Source organism: Vigna umbellata, chromosome 4 (assembly GCF_029865625.1).
Source record: "Vigna umbellata cultivar VRB3 chromosome 4, Vumbellata_1.0, whole genome shotgun sequence".
In the NCBI taxonomy this organism is placed as follows: Eukaryota; Viridiplantae; Streptophyta; class Magnoliopsida; order Fabales; family Fabaceae; genus Vigna; species Vigna umbellata.
This window is the reverse complement of record NC_142168.1, coordinates 57,564,279-57,583,455: the sequence shown is the minus strand read 5'-3', so window position 1 is coordinate 57,583,455 and position 19,177 is coordinate 57,564,279. Positions and strand designations below refer to the sequence as shown.

The window sequence follows — 19,177 nt, the reverse complement described above, 5'->3', positions numbered from 1 at the left end:
CGTTCAATCTCACCACCCAGATAATGCTTGAGGCGTTGCGCATTAATCACCCAACTTCTTTGTTGATCATCAGAAGTAGGATCTAACAACTCAATTGCCCCATGTGGTTTGACATCCATAATTGTGAACGGTTGATAACAATTGAAAATACCATTATTTGTGATGTAATTTTGATACTAAATGCACCCTTTTTTGCTTAGAAACTTGCTTGGAATCATGTTTTTCTGTTAAGTTGTGTTAATAAGAGAGTTGAGGTTGAAATTGATGATTTTATGAATAATTCTCCTTGTTTTAATAGAAAATGAGATAATATGGAAAGTAGGGATGAAGTGCAATGGAGATGGAGCTTAGAAAGCCCTAGAAAAGCACCAGAAGGGAGGAGTGCTCAAAGCTTGGGTGCCATTTTTGGAGGCTTGAGCATAGGAAACCACCGATCACCGCCCGGGCGCCCCTTTTGGGGCGCTTGAGCGCCACAAGCTCGAAGCTTGGGCATCATATGGAAGGCTTAAGAGTGGAAGACTACCGCTCACCACCCGGGCGCCCCTTTTAGGGCGCTTGAGCGCTGCAAGCTCGATGCTTGGGCGTCATGTGGAAGGCTTAAGGGTGGAAGACCACCGCATACGGCCCGGGCGCCCTAAGTGAGGCGCTTGAGCGCCAACAACACGGGCTTGGGCTCTGTTTCTGTTCTCATCGCTCTATGTAAAGGACCTAGACGTCCTATGTTTCGTATCTCTGGCTGAAGCAGCACAACAACACAGTCTTCCACTCTTTGAAGGCAGATTTGGATACGGAAGCTTCCATCCTCTACTTTTAGGGTTTTGCTATCTCATGCTTTTCCATTATTCATCTAGTTTCATCATGTCTATGGTGAACTAAACTCTATTTGTTGTTGGGGAATGATGTAACCTTGTGAACTCTCATGTATTTGATTGATTCTTAATAACACATGTTTTTTCATTAATTGTTAGAGTAATTCATCTGTGCTTATTACATGCTTTCTTTAACTCATTCATAGCATGATGTATGAATCGCATGAGTGCCGGGAGGTTCCTTACAATTCAGGTTCTTGTTGAATTCTCCCAAGAGTAATATTTCTCAGGGATGAGGGTATGAGTCTTGGTCGTCTTAAAGCTCTGGATCTTCACATTTAATTACTAGGAATGCTAGGAATTGCATAAACTTGTGATTAAGGACATGCTTATTTCACCGAGCGATCAGGTTTAAGTAATTTACTGAGTGACGTTGACGTTAATTCATAAAGAAGAATTCTTACATACATGAGAGGGAACTTGGTGAAATCCAACCCCAAAAACATATTCATCTCATATTAAACAACATTCGTTTATCACTATGCTCTTCTACTATTGATCAAACTACATTCATATTTAATTTTCTATCTTTGCATCTGAAACCAATGATCTCGTTTTCCTTAAGTCTTAATTAATTGAGTTATCACACGACTGTCTAGTGCCGAGAGTCCTTTGGGACACGACACTTGGTCTTACCATTTTATATTACTTGTGCGATTCGGTACACTTGCCGATTCATCAACAAGTTTTTGGCGTCGTTTCCGGGGACTCACAGTTTAAACTATTCTATTTGTGTGATTGTTGATTAAATTTGACTTCGTTTTTGTTTTTATTTTTGCTTTTAATTTTTGTCGTAATTTTAATTTGTGTCTAGTGTCATTTATTTTTGTTTTTGTGCTAACCGTGTTTTCTAGGGTTTTATGTCTAGTTTATGCTGGATACAATCAGGACTAGGAGCAACAAAAGTTCTGAACCTCTCCTTGAAGGACTAGAGACTAATAGAAGGCTGAGAAGAAGTAGATTATCTAGAGAACCTTCTCTAGAGAGAATTTCACAAGCCTTACAATCTGATCAAGAAAGCATGGACAACAATGGTGGTAGGCGTACTTTTGTAGATTATGCAACAATTGTTGGCCCTCACCATTTTAACAACATTGCAAGGCCGAGGGTCAATGCCGCAAGCATGGAGATGAAGCCTGCGTTGATCCATTTAGTGAAGAGCAACCAATTCAATGGATTGTCAAATCAAAGTCCATATGAGCATCTAACAACCTTTAATGACATCTGTAATACTGTGAAGCTGAATGGAGTTCCAAATGATGCTATTAGACTGAGCTTGTTTCCTTTCTCATTGGGAGGAAATGCTAAACTGTGGTTGAACTCTTTTCCTGAAAATAGCTTGACTGAGTGGGAAGATGTGGTAGCAAAATTCTTGAACAAATACTTCCCACAATCAAAGATCAACAAAGGGAAGCAGGAAATCTCTTCTTTTAGGCAAGGCATGGAGGAGACCTTGGGGCAAGCATGCGATAGATACAAGAGCTTGCTGAGAAAGACACCTACTCATGGTTTTGATAAAGCAACGATAGACATTCCTTTCCTTGGAGGTCTTGGTTCACAAACCAAATTGATGCTGGATGCCTCAGCTGGAGGCAATATCAAATGCAAGACTCCAAAGGAAGCCTATGAATTAATTGACAACATGGCTACCAATGACAATGAGATTGATGACAAATTTATGAACACCGAAAAACGGCGCCACAAACTTGCTTAACAATCGGCAAGTGTGACCGAATCATATCAAGTAATAAAACTAGGTAAGACCAAGTATCGTTTTCCCAAAGGACTCACAACCTAGTTAGCTATATGATTTGTTGATTATTTAAGACTTGTTAATAATTGATTGTAGGGTTTAAATGCAAAAGACAATAATTAAACATCTATGCATGAATTTGATCAATGGAAAAGAGGAATACAAACACTTTAATGAATTAGATGGATGAGTAGGTTGTTGGAGTTATCAATTTCATCTTATCCACTCTCATATACTTTTAGGAATTCATCATTCTTTTCATCAATTGCTAATGCCACTCTCTAAATCACCTTGCAAGAAGGCCTATCCTTAATTACGAGTTCATACAATTCCTAGCATTCCTAATAATTAATTCTGAAGTGCAAAAGCTTAACGGCAACCAACTCTCATATTCCTATGTCTAGGCAATATGCTATTGGGAGAAATTCCCCGGATCTAGATTTCCCCGTACGTTCCCATTTCGACAAAATCAATAATCATGGCAATGAATGAGTTAAACAATGCAAGCTTTAAGCAAAGAGGAAAAACCCTAACTAATGATGAAAGAAAGCATGTATCTTAAAATAAGATGTTAACATAAATTCCATATATGAGAGTTTCACAAGACTACATTGATTCCCCAACAACAATACAAGGTTTAGTTCACCATATTCATGGTGAAACTAGATGAACAATAATGAAATAATGAAAGATAGAACCTAGAAAGATGAAGAGGTAGCCTGAGCATCCAAGATCTTCCTTCAAGGGGTGGAAAAGTGAGTGTTCGCTTCGTCCCAACCAAAGACACAAACCCTAGGAACACCTAAAGCTTATATACTATTCGTAATATTACAGAAAATTAGGTCCAAGCCCAAAATAGTGCCGCTCAGCGGTAAACTATCGCTCAGCGGTAAATGCGTGAGTTGATTCTTCCCCCTCAGCGGATCCAATGTGAGTTCCTGAGTGCCGCTCAGCGGTAAACTGCCGCTGAGCGGTAACTGCAACTTCTCCTTTTGCACTTTTTTATGTCTTTTCTGATTCCCTCTCTATCCTTCTTCACTTCTTTCACCAAATTCACCTTAAAACCTGCATAAAACACTGAAATCAAGCATAAACCTGTCCAGCTCTCTTATTTCTAAAAATATGACCAAAAGCATGATTTCAAGCTAGTTTCTAAGTGTTAAAGGTTGCTTTTAGTATCAATTTTAAGCATGAAAATAACAGTTTTTCAACTGTTATCAGAGATGCACAGTGAAAGAGGAGCTCCCTCACAATCTAAGGGAGTTCTACAACTACAGTCTTATGATGCCTTGCTTGCTCAAAATAAGATTATAACTCAACAATTAAAGGTCTTGACAAAGAAGCTTTCTCAGCCACCAAAGGAGTGCCAGAATGTCTCACAGGTTCAACAACAACTTTGTGAACTATGTGGTGGTGATCATATTAATGGTCAATGTGCTATGCCTGAGAATCTTAATGAAGAAGTTAGTTACATGGGTAACCAGTTTCGTCCCAACAATTACAATTAAGGGTGAAAATCTCATTCAAGCATGGGAGAAAGTTAGTTTAGGCAAACTGGTGGACAATTCAATAGACCACCACAGCAGTAGCAACAACAACCCTCTCTAGCTAACAGAACTACAAAGCTTGAGGAGACTCTCCAACAGTTCATGCAGGCAACTCTCTCCAATAAAAAAAGCATTGAACTTGTTATAAGGAATCTAAAGATGCAGGTTGGTCAAATAGCAAAGAAGTTGGAAGAGCTATCAAAAGTTTCGGGGCTAATACTGAAGTTAACCCTAAGGAAGAATGCAAGGCCATTGTGAGCATGAAAGATGAGAGGGAGAAAGAGAAAGAAGTAGAGAGAAAAGAAAAAGTTGAGTTCAAAGAGAGAGAAGAGAAAAAAGAGAGAAAAGAAAAAGTTGAGAGAAAAGAAAAAGAAAAAATTGTAAAAGAAGAGAGAAAAGAAAAAGAAGAGATTGAGAGAAAAAAAGAAAAAATTCAGAAAAATCTTCGTCACCCTGAAGAGTGTTGCATAAAAGAAAAAGAGATGCAATTAGGGTGCTTTGAAGAAATTTTCAGAAAATTGGGGATTAGAATACATGTGACGGAAGCACTGCAACAGATTCCTGAATATGATATGTTTTTGAAGAAACTCCTCAAAAGAAAGAAATATCTAGAGGAGGAAACAATTGAGGTACAGGGAGAGTGTAGTGTGATCTTGCACAAGGCACCTCCTCCTAAGGTTAAAGATCCAGGAAGTTTCACCATTCCTTGCACTATTAGGAGCCATGAAATAGGGAAAGCCCTAATTGATTTAGGGTCCAGTATCAATTTGATGCCCTTATTTGTTCTTGAAAAGATTGGTGGTCTTGAAGTCAAGCCTGCAAGGATAACTCTGTTTATGGCGAATGGATCCACCAAAAAGCCCCATGGTGTGGTGGAAGATGTGATGGTTCAAACTTACAACCTCAGATTCCTGGTGGACTTTGTAGTAATGGAGATGGAAGAAGACATGGAAATCCCTATTATTCTTGGAAGGCCATTCATGAAAACGGCCAAGGTGATCATCAATGTTGATGATGGAACCATAACACTCAAAAACCAAGAAGAGGAGGTGATTTTCAATGTCTTCAATGCTGAGCAGCAAATCCAGGTGAAGAAGACTAGTCTCAAAGTTGCATGTGGAGATGCACCAGAGACCAGTACTAAAGCTGCAAAGCTAGGCAAGAAAGGTAAAAAAGTGTTTTCTTTCGCAGGTAAAGGAAGAAGAAAAAGACAGCAAAGGAAAAAGTTTTCATCAAGACTCCCTGGAGAATTATGAAGAACTTAGACCAGGCATTCCAATGAGATTCTACAAAAAGCTGTGGATTGTGAAAGAACTCATGACTGATGGACTGATGGAGATTGAATCTCCAATTTCTAGGAGAATCAAAAAGGTGATCAGGAAGTTACTCAAGAATTGTTGGTGTAGAGAAGGAAAAGATAACACCAAGATCAAAGATGTGACATGAGCCTATTGGGTCAAGCTAGTGACGTTAAAGAAGTGCTTTCTGGGAGGCAACCCAGTGTTTTACAAACTCTTATTTTGTTTATTGTTCTTTATTTTTGGATTTTTGTCATTTAAATTTTGTTTCTGTTTATTTTTTGTTTGTTTGATTCCAGTGTGCTTAGTCTGTAATAACTAAATGTTTGAGGGGTGAAGAGAGATTAATTGTTTGATTTGAGTGTTATTGTGAGGGCTAGGGAAAAGAAACTGGAAAATTCTAAGTTGAATATGAAAACCCAAGGCTAGGAATACCCAAAACAAGCCAAAAAGCTAAGAGGGGAAAGTGTCGCTCGACGCTTGAGCGCCCCCTAAGGAGCGCCAGGGCGGCACAACTACAGAATTGGTTTTTAAGTTAGGGCTCAAGCGGGATTTCAGCCCACTTCTTCTTTTTACGCCCTAGGGTTGCGCCCAAGCGCTCTCTCTCTCTCTCTCTCAGATTTCCTCCACTCTAGCCCCCCTAAACACTTCACCTAAGTTCTCTCATCACTTTCCCCTCATTCCTCCACCAAAAAGTCGTGCTTCTCACCATTTTGCACAATTCAATCATTCAAGTTTGGGGTTTTTGGTGTGTGTGGCTGCTAGAGGTGCAGATTTCTACCAATTGTTTGAACTTTGTCCACTAATTCCTGGTCTCCAACCAAGTAAGTCATGCCATTTAGTGTTCTAACCTCTTAAAAGTTTGATTTTTGAAGAATGTTGATGAAAAAGTTTGATTTTTGATGATGGGCACTGTCTATGCATGATTTACCACTGTTTGGACCGATTCAATTATGCTAATTGTGGTTTGGACTGAGTTGAAACTGATTTGGGAAGTGAAAAATACAGTAAAGCTACGCTTGGCTGCACTGCGCGCCGCTCAAGCGCCCTTGAGGGGCGCACAAGCAGTGAGCGACAGTGGTTGTTTTAGTGTTTTATGGTTTTCTGGTTCTGTGCAGGTGATGCTGAGGGCTCTCTATTTTGCCCTCTTTCTGAATGAGAAGAGTTTGTTGATTTTTGGGGACTAATGCTTGATGATTTCTGTGTTTGTTTTGTGAATCTCTATGTGCAGGAATGACTTCATCTTCAGGAAAAAGGATCAAAACCCTTGGTACCAAAGACAAGGGAACAAAAAGGAAGGAGAAGGAGCAGTTCTATTCAAATAAGTTCAGAAATCCTGCTCATGAGAGTTACTTCCCAACTATGGAGGGAAGGAGATTGCTGATGGAGAGGAAGGTGGCCAACATACCATCTTTGGCTCCTTAATTTGAAAGGGAGTTGAACAATAGAGACTGGGGCCACCTGGCAACCTATCCCTCTCCCGCCAATGTTGACATCGTCAAAGAATTCTACACAAATGCAAAAGCATTGGGGGGAGAGGATGAGAAGTACTTTAGCTACGTAAGGGGTAAGAGGGTTGCCTATGATGCTAACACCATTGACACTTTTCTTGGTGTAGACTAGGAGGGGGAGTAGTGTCAGTTTGCCATGTCCATGATGGAAGGGGTGGATTATGAGGATGTGGAGCAGATCTTATGTGTGCTTGGAGGGCACTTTTAGAGGAACAGGTATGGGGCACCCATCCACATTATTAGACCCCGTCTGACTCATCTAGAAAAGTGTTGGATGGCTTTCTCTCATGCCAACATTCAGCCATGCTCCCATGTGTCGGACATCACTGTCCAGAGGGAAATCTTCCTCTACTGTGTTCTGAGGGGCCTCAACATTAATATTGGGCAGGTTATAGCTGATAAGATCCAAAGCTGCGCCTGTGGTGCAACCAGCAAGGCACCCCTGGGACATCCCTCCTTGATCACCCATCTTTGTGAGGCTGCTGGTATTGATGTTTCTTGGCCACCACTAGAGTGTCCAAGAAAGGAGTTGGACGCAACTTACTTTTTAAACTACTGTGTAGTGGATGAGCCAGGCCACCCAACGCCACCACCACAACAGCCTAGGGCACACAAGAGAGAAAGATTGCCCTGAGGACACTGACGTTCGCATTCCCTGAGCGAAAGTTCATATCTCAGGATGACTTTGCAGCCCAAGTGGCATGGCCCTTTGACCCAGCACAGGAGGGTGGTAGAGCTGAAGCTTCAGCCATGGATGATGATGCTGAGGATGAGGAGGAGGAATCTAGTGATGAGTGATGAGTTGTACTTGGCATTTAATGATGGATGCCACTTTTGTTTCAGAACAGGATCTTTGTTATTTTACTGTTTGGATTGTTAGACTTTATTTTGTTTCTATTTTTATTATTTTCCTTTTAATTATTTGTTTTGTTGATTGTACTTTGCTTGAACGAACTTCATTGCCTTGGTTCAACTGTGGTATGTTTTGTGATAAGTATTGCTTTGTGATGCTCTAGTGTGTTGATTGATGTTGAGATGATGTATGATGTGCTGATATACATGTGATGGCTCACAGTGTATGAAACAGGTGCTTGAGGTAAAATTTGATTGAGATACTGAGCAGGGTGTTTGTCTCAATTCTGGGACTTGAGAGTTTACTTGTGTGAGTTTTGGGCTTAAGAGTTTTTGTGAATAATTGCTACTACTTTGGAAGCATGAATGATTTTGCCCAAATTTTCTATGATTGAACTACTTGCTTGCAGGTTTCATATGATCAAGGCTATCTTTTGTTATCCCTTATTCTTCTTAACCTTCACATGATTTCTGTCAACTGAAAAGAAAACAATTTGTTTTGACCTTTCAACCTTGAGCCTCATGCAAGTTTTGAGAAACCTTTGTGAAAATTTTTACCTTGAGTTAAGTTGAGAACACTTATGAGGTATTGATAAAGGTTCAAGTTTCGGGTTGCTGGAAAGATTGTGAAAGAATAAGAAAAGCATTTAGCTAAGTAGTGATACATTAAAAGCAAAGCAAAAGAAAAAGTAAAAAAGAAAAGAAAAGCTCAATGTAAGGGAAATCTGGGAAAGAGAAAGAGAGTTTGTGCTTGAATGATGAAATCATAAATGTCTCTCTTAACTCAAGGATGTTGCTGACCAGAAAAACCAAATTCCTTCTTAGTCTTGCCAAGTTGCAAGCCATGAAAAACCCTTGTGATGAAAACTTGCTTGTGCGTATGTTTGATTGTGGTTAAATGAAAGTCAAAGTTAATTTGTGTGACATGGTGATAGTAGAGTGAAAAAGACACCAACACCTCACTATACACCTCTTAGTTGAGTGATACACTTTTGAGTGCTTGAGTGATACACTTTTGAGTGCTTAAGTGAAACACTTTCCTTGGTGAGGAGTAGTTCTTTGAATTTTTGACTGCATCTTTGCTTGGTTGATTGATCATTCTTAAGGATAACATCAATTGAAGTATATGAGCATCACATTGATTTTGATTGAATTAAGGCATTTGTACATCTTGACTGACATTTGTATGCTGAGTTGATCTCTTTTCCTGGAAGAAAAAGTTTTTGAAAAGTGTTGAGTCATTGTAGTGATTATTCTAAGGACAAGCAAAGTTCTAAGTTTGGGGTTGTGATAACGGTTGAAAATACCGTTATTTGTGATGTAATTTTGATACTAAATGCACCCTTTTCTACTTAGAAACTTGCTTGGAATCATGTTTTCCTGTTAAGTTGTGTGAATAAGAGAGTAGGGATGATTTTATGAATAATGCTCCTTGTTTTGATAGAAAATGAGATACTATGGAAAGTAGGGATAAAGTGCCATGGAGATGGAACTTAGAAAGGCCTGGAAAAGCACTAGAAGGGAGGAGTGCTCGAAACTTGGGTGCCCTTTTTGGAGGCTTGAGCGTAGGAAACCACCGCTTACCGCCTAGGCGCCTCTTTTGGGGCGCTTGAGCGCCGAAAGCTCAAAGCTTGGGTGTCATTTTGAAGGCTTAAGCATGGAAGACTACCACTCACCACCCGAGCGCCCCTTTTGGGGTACTTGAGCGCCAGAAGCTCGAAGCTTGGGCGTCATCTAGAAGGCTTAAGCGTGGAAGACCACCGCTCACCGCCCGGGCGCCCTATGTGGGGCGCTTGAGCGCCACCTACATCGGCTTGGGCTCTGTTTCTGTTCTGTCTTCGCTCTATTGAAGGGACCCAGACATCCTATGTTTTGTATCTCTGGCTGGAGCAACACAACAACACACTCTTCCACTCTCTCAAGGGGGATTTGGATGCGGAAGCTTCCATCATCTACTTTTAGGGTTTTGCTATCTCATGCTTTTCCATTATTCATCTAGTTTCATCATGTTTATAGTGAACTAAACTCTATTTGTTGTTGGGGAATGATGTAACCTTGTGAACTCTCATGTATTTGAATTGATTCTTAATAATATATGCTTTTTCATTAATTGTTAGAGTAATTCATCTGTTACAACACTTTTTTTGTGTTTGTTTTTTAATTCATTCAATAGCATGATTTATGAATTGCATGAGTGCCGGGAGGTTCCTTACAATTCAGGTTCTTGTGGAATTACTCCCAAGAGTAATATTTCTCAGGGATGAGGGTATAAGTCTTGGTCGTCTTAAAACTCTTAGATCTTCATATTTAATTACTAGGAATGCTAGGAATTGCATGAACTGGTCATTAAGGACAGACTTATTTCGCCGAGGGATCGGGTTTAAGTGATTTAGTGAGTGACGTTAACATTCATGCATAAAGAAGAATTCTTACATACATGAGAGGGAACTTGGTGAAATCTAACCTCAACAACATACTCATCTCATATTAAAAAACACCGTTCATCACTATGCTATTATGCTATTCATATTTAATTTTCTGTCTTTGCATCTGAAACCAATGATCTCGTTTTATTTAAGTCTTAATTAATCGAGTTATCACACGACTGTCTAGTGCCGAGAGTCCTTTGGGATACGATACTTGGTCTTACCATTTTATATTACTTGTGCGATTCGGTACACTTGCCGATTCATCAACACGTTGCCGGGGACTCGTGGTATATTTATTCTATTTCTGTGATTCTTAACCGATTAGACTTTATCTTTCTTTTTATCTTTTTATGGGCTTGGACCCGTTTTCTATTATTCTTATGGGCTTGGGCTTAATTTTCTGTAATATTTAGAAGTCTATATAAGGCTTTAGTCTTCTTAGGGTTAGTATCTTTTGATGGATTAAGCACAGAAACACACTTTTCACCCCTTGGGGGTAGATTTGGGGATGGTGACAACTCTCTTCTTCTCTTTCTCGGGTTTTTCTATCTCTTTCATTCTTTCATTCCATTATTCATCTAGTTTTTCCGTGACGATGGAGGGCTAAACCTTATTGTTGTTGGGAAAGATGTAACCTTTGTAAACTCTCATGTATTGAATTTGTTCTTCAAGATGTTCTATAAGATACATGCTTTCTTTCATCAATTGTTAGGGTTTTTCCTCTTTGCTCAAAGCATGCATTGCTTAACTCATTCGATGTCATGATTATTGATTTTGTCGATATGGACACATACGGGGAAATCTAGATTTGGGGAATCTCTCCCAATAGTAGTTGATGAACCAATATTTTCCTCACTTCACTTAGTTTAATGTGCTAGAATTAGTCGGGGAATTATGCTTAAACGTCCGGTATTTTCCTGTTTTTCCTAATTGTGCTTAATTTGATCGGAAATTCTTATTTTAACTAATTTGAATTATCTGAGCTTATTATTTTGCATTATTAATTACGGGAAAATTTTGGATAACTTTTTGGGACATTTGAAAGCTAAATGAGAAATGGCAATTGAGCCAATGCATCTTAGCCATTTTTTATTTTCGCTGGCTGCCGCGTGAATGTTGTGTCAACTTGTGTGTCTTCGTTTGAGTTCAATTCTTATCCGTTTTCCATGCAATTTTTTTTCATAGTTTCGTCTAGATGTCTATTTTAACGTATAGTTTTTACTTTGTTCAAATTCGTTCTCTGCTGTTCCCAGTATTTATTTTACTCTCATATGTCAGTCCAGTGATTACTGTTTGAGTGATTTCTAATCTGTTTGCATTGTTTGCTTGCTGTTTAGTAATTGTGGTGGCTGGAATTGATCATTGGACGATGCTAAGACCTTCCAACACTCTTAAACAAGGCATACAATAGCTTGGCTTTATTGGATAGCAAAGAAAAAAAAAAGAAAGCAGCCACATTCACGGTCCAGTAGAGGAAGTGGCTTTCATTTTTCCAGAACTTGGTTTATGCACCTTTGGAGCTTGATTCCAGCAAGCACCGTCCAGTGGAGAAGGTGGATCTGTTTTAGTGAAGTAAAGAAAGGAGGGGGTGCAGGAAGAAAAAAAGAAAGAAGCTACACTGCATTGATTCATTTTGTGTTGAATAGAAAAAGATGTGCAGACTATGAAGCTCTGTGCTCTTTCACTACACACATAGAAGCTTTTGGATTTGGACTTTTAATTGGGAAATGGAGTGTGGCAGCATGTTAGAAGCACACGGCTCTTGTGCTCATGTCCAAAAACGTGGGTCCATGAAATTGATGAATAAAGAATGGATGGGGCTGCACGTGAAAGAGGGAGAACATGTCATTCACTTCATGAATTTTAAGAAGCAAAATTGGCTTGGAATCATCACACCACACGGCCTAGGCAACCAGCTGTCAAGGAATCTTCTTTCTCTTTTAAAGTAAAGGACACCAATGGAGGGGGGCCACGTGGAGAGAAGAGGTGTGAATTTATTTTTCTGGGGGTGCACTCGGTAATTAAGCTGGAAGCACATCACGCCCTTAGTCCAATTCACGCGGAGATGGAGTGTGCGGACTTGATTATGGGAGATGTTTCTTTACCTTGAGGAGGCATGCGTCCCAAAATGCACACTCCAGCCAGCACTTCACGCATTCAGCAAACTTGAGGTGTGATAAGAAAAAGCACGGGAATGAGTTGGAGATGAAGCAAAGCCACAGTCCAGCAGATGGGGGCCCAGCAAATTAAAATTGAAGCGCGCTGGATGAGAGGAGAAAAGTGGGCTATCCACGTGAGGTCCAGCAGCATTGAAGAGGCACCACGGTTCAAGCACACAGCTCACGGACAACCCAACTGATTCACTTGGCACAACAGCAGCAGCAGCACGCAGAATGCACGGGTTGTATCCAGCAAAGATGGAGGTGCACGAAGAAGCCAAGGAGGAAGTGACACACGTTCAGCACCTGGACCCAGCCGCAACCTAGGAGGAGGCACATTTAAGTTCACATTTTGGCTTGAAGGGAGAAGGGGGGAGAGCGCTGTTACATTGGAGGATCTTTCACTTAGAAAAAGGGAGAGATGGAGGGTTACGGATAGGATGCTTGGGAGAATGGTTGAGCTGGAAGGAATATGAAGAAGGGGGCCAGACGTGGAACTGGGAGCCGCCTCCATTAACGTTTTTTTTTCATAGAAGAGTAGCAACACTTTTATGGTGGAATAGAAACCTTTATTTTGTTTTTAATTTGCTGATTATTTCCCTTTTCAGTTTTGTATTAAGCACTTTGTTGTTATTGAAGTTTTGGGTCTATCAATGAAAGAGAATTTTGTTGTGCACGGTTCTTTCTCGGTTCAAGCAGCTCTCTATTTTCATTGTTTTTAGATATTAGGATTAAGATGTTTTTTTTATGAGGGAGAAAAGGTGATGAGATTGGAAGCACACAGCTGTGACGAAGTGGTGCTTAATTCATTAGAAAAGCTAGGTGACGTCTTGAAGTGTTGTGCGCTGATTTATTGCAGCAGTAGGGTATATGCGTGATTTCTTTTGGAGTGAGTGGCTAGGTCACGTCCAACATTCTTTTAGGAGAACGGTGTTTGATTTTCTTTTAGGAAGAAGCATTGGAAATTTCTTTTAGTCTTCACGTTTTAACCAAGTTACATTTTTATATTTTATATATTAATTTACATTTAGCAATTCTGGATCATTTGATTTTAGTGTAACACATTTTTAGTTTGTTGATATGCGTTGGTGGTGGATGATTATAATGTGCACTTTTGATTTGGTTTAAGCATTTTTCATTTTAATGTTCTCTATTTTTCTTGGTTGTGATATTTTAGTTATGATGTTAGCTTAAGTCATCAACTGTTTTAATCCTGTGTTTACATCCGTGTTTATGTTCCTGTTTTGATTTAGTTAACTTGCATTCATAAAACCTTCATAAAACCCCCCCACTATGTGTTGACCTGAGACTGAACCATAATTGGTCCTTGAGAGACGACCTAGGAGTCACTTCCTAGTACTATACTGCATTAATTTTGCAAACAACTTTTGTTGGGAGGTGCGACCCTCTCATCAAAATGGCGTGTTGCATGTATAAATGTGTTGTGTTTTATTTGTTTCGTGATTTTTAGTATTCTTCTTTTTCCATGTCTACCTATTTTGATTTCGTGAACACTGCTTGTTTTGCTAGTGCCTCTGATTATGATTCTCCTTCTGCATGTTACTCTGATTGTAATTCATATTCTGCTGATTTCTATGTTGAGAACAATACGACTCATCCTCTAATTTCTGAGAGTGCTCTTTGTGAGCCGATTTCACTTAAGGAGGATGATCTTCATTGCGATCTCACCCCTGGACTGATACATTTGCTGCCTAAGTTTCATGGTTTTGCAGGAGAATGCCCACACAGACATTTGGAGGAGCTCCACATCATGTGCTCTTCAATGAAGCCTCCAGATGTCCCTCTTGATTACATTTTCTTGAGCGCATTTCCGCATTCATTACAAGGAGCAGCTAAGGATTGGAAAGACTCTCTCCCTCTGAGATCCGTTACCGATTGGGGATATCTTGAGCATCAATTTCTGAGCAAATTCTCCCTTGTGCAGTATGGTTACAGCAACGGTCTTGGATGGAATGACCCTACCTTGGAATGGTATAATGCTCCACAACATCATTATCAAGAACCACCATTCCAGAGTACTTGTATGCCTCCACCAGTCCAGCAATACCAAAGTCAGCAATATGATGCTCCTGCCCAAATAGCTCCTCAGCCTTCTACTTCTGAGCCTACATTGCAGGAGTTGTTGGAGTAGATGACCATGCAGAACCTTCAGTTTCAGCAAGAGAACATGCAGTTCCAGCAAGAAATAGGAGCTGCCATTCAGAGTATGACTGATCAGATAGGGCAGATGGCCACTCAACTCACTGAGGAACAGTCTCAAGATTCAGAGTTCCCATTTCAGACTGTTCAGATTCCAGATGATGATGATAGTGGCATCAACATAGAAGATGGGGAGAAGAGTCATGAGCTTACTACTACGCCACATACTTTCCCACCTTCAGATGGTCCCACTCTTGCACCTGAGGAGACCGAGAAAGATTTTGAGGACCAGGCATATATGAGCAACATTTTTGAGAAAGGTAGACCATCATCAGCTTCCACCACTCTTCCAATCTTCAAGGAAGTGGAGGTAAGCATACCTCAGTATGATTATGTCAGTGATGATTATGTTGTTCATGATTATGCTGTTGAGAGGTATGTTGATGATCATATTGTTGCTGAGCATGTTTTTAATTCTCCCTCTGTGCATGATGAGAACCACTTTTTGATATCACATCCAGATGTTTATTCTCAATGCACTGAACATGAATCTGAGTCTGTTATTGATATTACTTTTAATTTCGAAATTGATTCATGTTTTGAGGATGTATCTGAGGTTCAGCCTGTTACACTGGGATTGGGTGTTATACCCCTGCATGAAATTTCTGTAGAGCCACATTGCACTAACCCTATTGCAGGAGGTACAAATGAATTTGATCAACAAACACCCACAGTGGACAACAAAGGTGCTCACAATGACAAAAACTTCAAGATCAATAAGCACCTGTTGAACCCGCTCATCAACAATCACTTCTTCTTAGATCCAGCTGTGGAAGACATTTCCCTGCTTGATCAAATATGGAGGATGAAGCAATTTTTCCTCAAAACTTCCTGGCTGGGTCCAATGGTGGAAGACATCTCCCTGCAAGTCCAAAATTGGCAACTGCCACCATGATCAGGGGAGTTTTCCTTTTCTCTTCTCCTCCTTTTCCTACTTTTATTGCACTTGTCCATGATGTGTTGATTGTTCTGATTTCTGATCTTATGCTTATGACACATTGAGGACACTGTGTAGTTTAAGTGTGGTCTATTGGGGGAGATTTTTATTTTTCTTTGTTAGTTTTTGATTTCTTGGTTAAATTTTTTTCTTTTCTAGGTTATTTTTGTCGTGTCTTGTATACAGTTGTGCATGATTCTCTTCATTTCTGAACCTTGTTTGGGTTGTAGACTTATCATTTCCTTCACTTCATTGATACTCTGAGATGTTGGAATCCTTGCTTTTCTTTGCTTGGGAAGATGGTTATGATTTTTGAGAGTTGAATTGATTGTGACAGAATTACCCTGTGTGAGATTTGAGCCACTTTATGTTCTTTCTTGTGTGTGATACGTCTCTTGATTGCTTGCGCATATGCCTTGGCTTGACTCTTGTTGATAATTCTTGATTGATATGCATGTTTGGAAGTGATAAAGGCAGTTTTGTTATTGAGCCTCTCTAGCCAAATAAGCTTACCTTGTTCTGATCCTTTGAAAACCCGTTTTGAGCCTATACTTTCCTCATTTCTTTGTTTTGAAGCTCATACACTGGCCCTAAGTGAAAAAAAAAAAAAAACCATGATTACCTTAACCTTAGGGAATTTTGGAGCTTTGGAAGTGTTTTGGGAACAAGTGTGATCTCCTTGGGGATTCTGATGAGTTGGCTAGTTGGTTCATCTTCTTGTTTTGTTTTGGTAAATATATGTGTATCTTGTCTTTTACAGTTTTGTTTTGAAAAAAGAGAAAAGAAAAGAGACAGGATGAAGAAAAAAAAAAAGAAGAGAGCAGAAAAATAGTGAAAAAAAAATGTGAATAATTGTGAATACACTTGTGGGTGTGTTTGAATGTGTTTACACTTGTTCCCCATTGCTCCTCTGTTCCTTATGGTTTGTAGCTTCTTATCCAGATATATCCTCCCTTTTCCTTGGCCCCATTACAACCATGAAAAGACCTTTTGATTTGAACATGCATATGTTTTGAGTGATGATATTAGAGGTTTGCCAAGTCTGTTGTTGTTTGCTTTCTTGAGTGCATTGAGTGACATCGATTTACCTTAAACACTTGAGAGAAACACTCATTGTGTGCATCTGTGAGGCTATGTTACTTTTGATTCACCTCTTGAGCTGATTGATCATTTTGCCATGTCTTGAATTACTTGGATGATTTCATGAGTATCTGCTTTCTTTGATTCATTCTGTGTTGGAATTGTCTACTTCTTTTCTCTGTCCAGATTTCTTGAGGACTGTGTAAATTCTGTTTGTTTCCTTGCGAGTCTTTATTTTGTGTGTGTCGACTTTGTGTCACCTTCTTAAAAGTCCTTTGAACTATTCCCTGATTTGCGTCTTGATTTTGCCCAGGAGTGCAAAAGACTAAGTGTGGTCTATTTTGATGAACCAATATTTTCCTCACTTCACTTAGTTTAATGTGCTAGAATTAATCGGGGAATTATGCTTAAACGTCCGGTATTTTCCTGTTTTTCCTAATTGTGCTTAATTTGATCGGAAATTCTTATTTTAACTAATTTGAATTATCTGAGCTTATTAATTTGCATTATTAATTACGGGAAAATTTTGGATAACTTTTTGGGACATTTGAAAGCTAAATGAGAAATGGCAATTGAGCCAATGCATCTTAGCCATTTTTTATTTTCGCTGGCTGCCGCGTGAATGTTGTGTCAACTTGTGTGTCTTCGTTTGAGTTCAATTCTTATCCGTTTTCCATGTAATTTTTTTTCATAGTTTCGTCTAGATGTCTATTTTAACGTATAGTTTTTACTTTGTTCAAATTCGTTCTGTGCTGTTCCCAGTATTTATTTTACTCTCATATGTCAGTCCAGTGATTACTGTTTGAGTGATTTCTAATCTGTTTGCATTGTTTGCTTGCTGTTTAGTAATTGTGGTGGCTGGAATTGATCATTGGACGATGCTAAGACCTTCCAACACTCTTAAACAAGGCATACAATAGCTTGGCTTTATTGGATAGCAAAGAAAAAAAAAGAAAGCAGCCACATTCACGGTCCAGCAGAGGAAGTGGCTTTCATTTTTCCAGAACTTGGTTTATGCACCTTTGGAGCTTGATTCCAGCAAGCACCGTCCAGTGGAGAAGGTGGATCTGTTTTAGTGAAGTAAAGAAAGGAGGGGGTGCAGGAAGAAAAAAAGAAAGAAGCTACACTGCATTGATTCATTTTGTGTTGAATAGAAAAAGATGTGCAGACTATGAAGCTCCGTGCTCTTTCACTACACACATAGAAGCTTTTGGATTTGGACTTTTAATTGGGAAATGGAGTGTGGCAGCATGTTAGAAGCACACGGCTCTTGTGCTCATGTCCAAAAACGTGGGTCCATGAAATTGATGAATAAAGAATGGATGGGGCTGCACGTGAAAGAGGGAGAACATGTCATTCACTTCATGAATTTTAAGAAGCAAAATTGGCTTGGAATCATCACACCACACGGCCTAGGCAACCAGCTGTCAAGGAATCTTCTTTCTCTTTTAAAGTAAAGGACACCAATGGAGGGGGGCCACGTGGAGAGAAGAGGTGTGAATTTATTTTTCTGGGGGTGCACTCGGTAATTAAGCTGGAAGCACATCACGCCCTTAGTCCAATTCACGCGGAGATGGAGTGTGCGGACTTGATTATGGGAGATGTTTCTTTACCTTGAGGAGGCACGCGTCCCAAAATGCACACTCCAGCCAGCACTTCACGCATTCAGCAAACTTGAGGTGTGATAAGAAAAAGCACGGGAATGAGTTGGAGATGAAGCAAAGCCACAGTCCAGCAGATGGGGGCCCAGCAAATTAAAATTGAAGCGCGCTGGATGAGAGGAGAAAAGTGGGCTATCCACGTGAGGTCCAGCAGCATTGAAGAGGCACCACGGTTCAAGCACACAGCTCACGGACAACCCAGCTGATTCACTTGGCACAACAGCAGCAGCAGCACGCAGAATGCACGGGTTGTATCCAGCAAAGATGGAGGTGCACGAAGAAGCCAAGGAGGAAGTGACACACGTTCAGCACCTGGACCCAGCCGCAACCTAGGAGGAGGCACATTTAAGTTCACATTTTGGCTTGAAGGGAGAAGGGGGGAGAGCGCTGTTACATTGGAGGATCTTTCACTTAGAAAAAGGGAGAGATGGAGGGTTACGGATAGGATGCTTGGGAGAATGGTTGAGCTGGAAGGAATATGAAGAAGGGGGCCAGACGTGGAACTGGGAGCCGCCTCCATTAACGTTTTTTTTCATAGAAGAGTAGCAACACTTTTATGGTGGAATAGAAACCTTTATTTTGTTTTTAATTTGCTGATTATTTCCCTTTTCAGTTTTGTATTAAGCACTTTGTTGTTATTGAAGTTTTGGGTCTATCAATGAAAGAGAATTTTGTTGTGCACGGTTCTTTCTCGGTTCAAGCAGCTCTCTATTTTCATTGTTTTTAGATATTAGGATTAAGATGTTTTTTTTATGAGGGAGAAAAGGTGATGAGATTGGAAGCACACAGCTGTGACGAAGTGGTGCTTAATTCATTAGAAAAGCTAGGTGACGTCTTGAAAGTGTTGTGCGCTGATTTATT

At 39.9% G+C, this 19,177-nt stretch overlaps 1 pseudogene; it reads left to right on the top strand.

Moving 5' to 3' along the window:
* The first annotated feature begins 6,700 nt into the window (after positions 1 to 6,700).
* LOC148200659 (uncharacterized) lies at positions 6,701 to 7,186 on the top strand (annotated as a pseudogene).
* Positions 7,187 to 19,177: the final 11,991 nt, after the last annotated feature.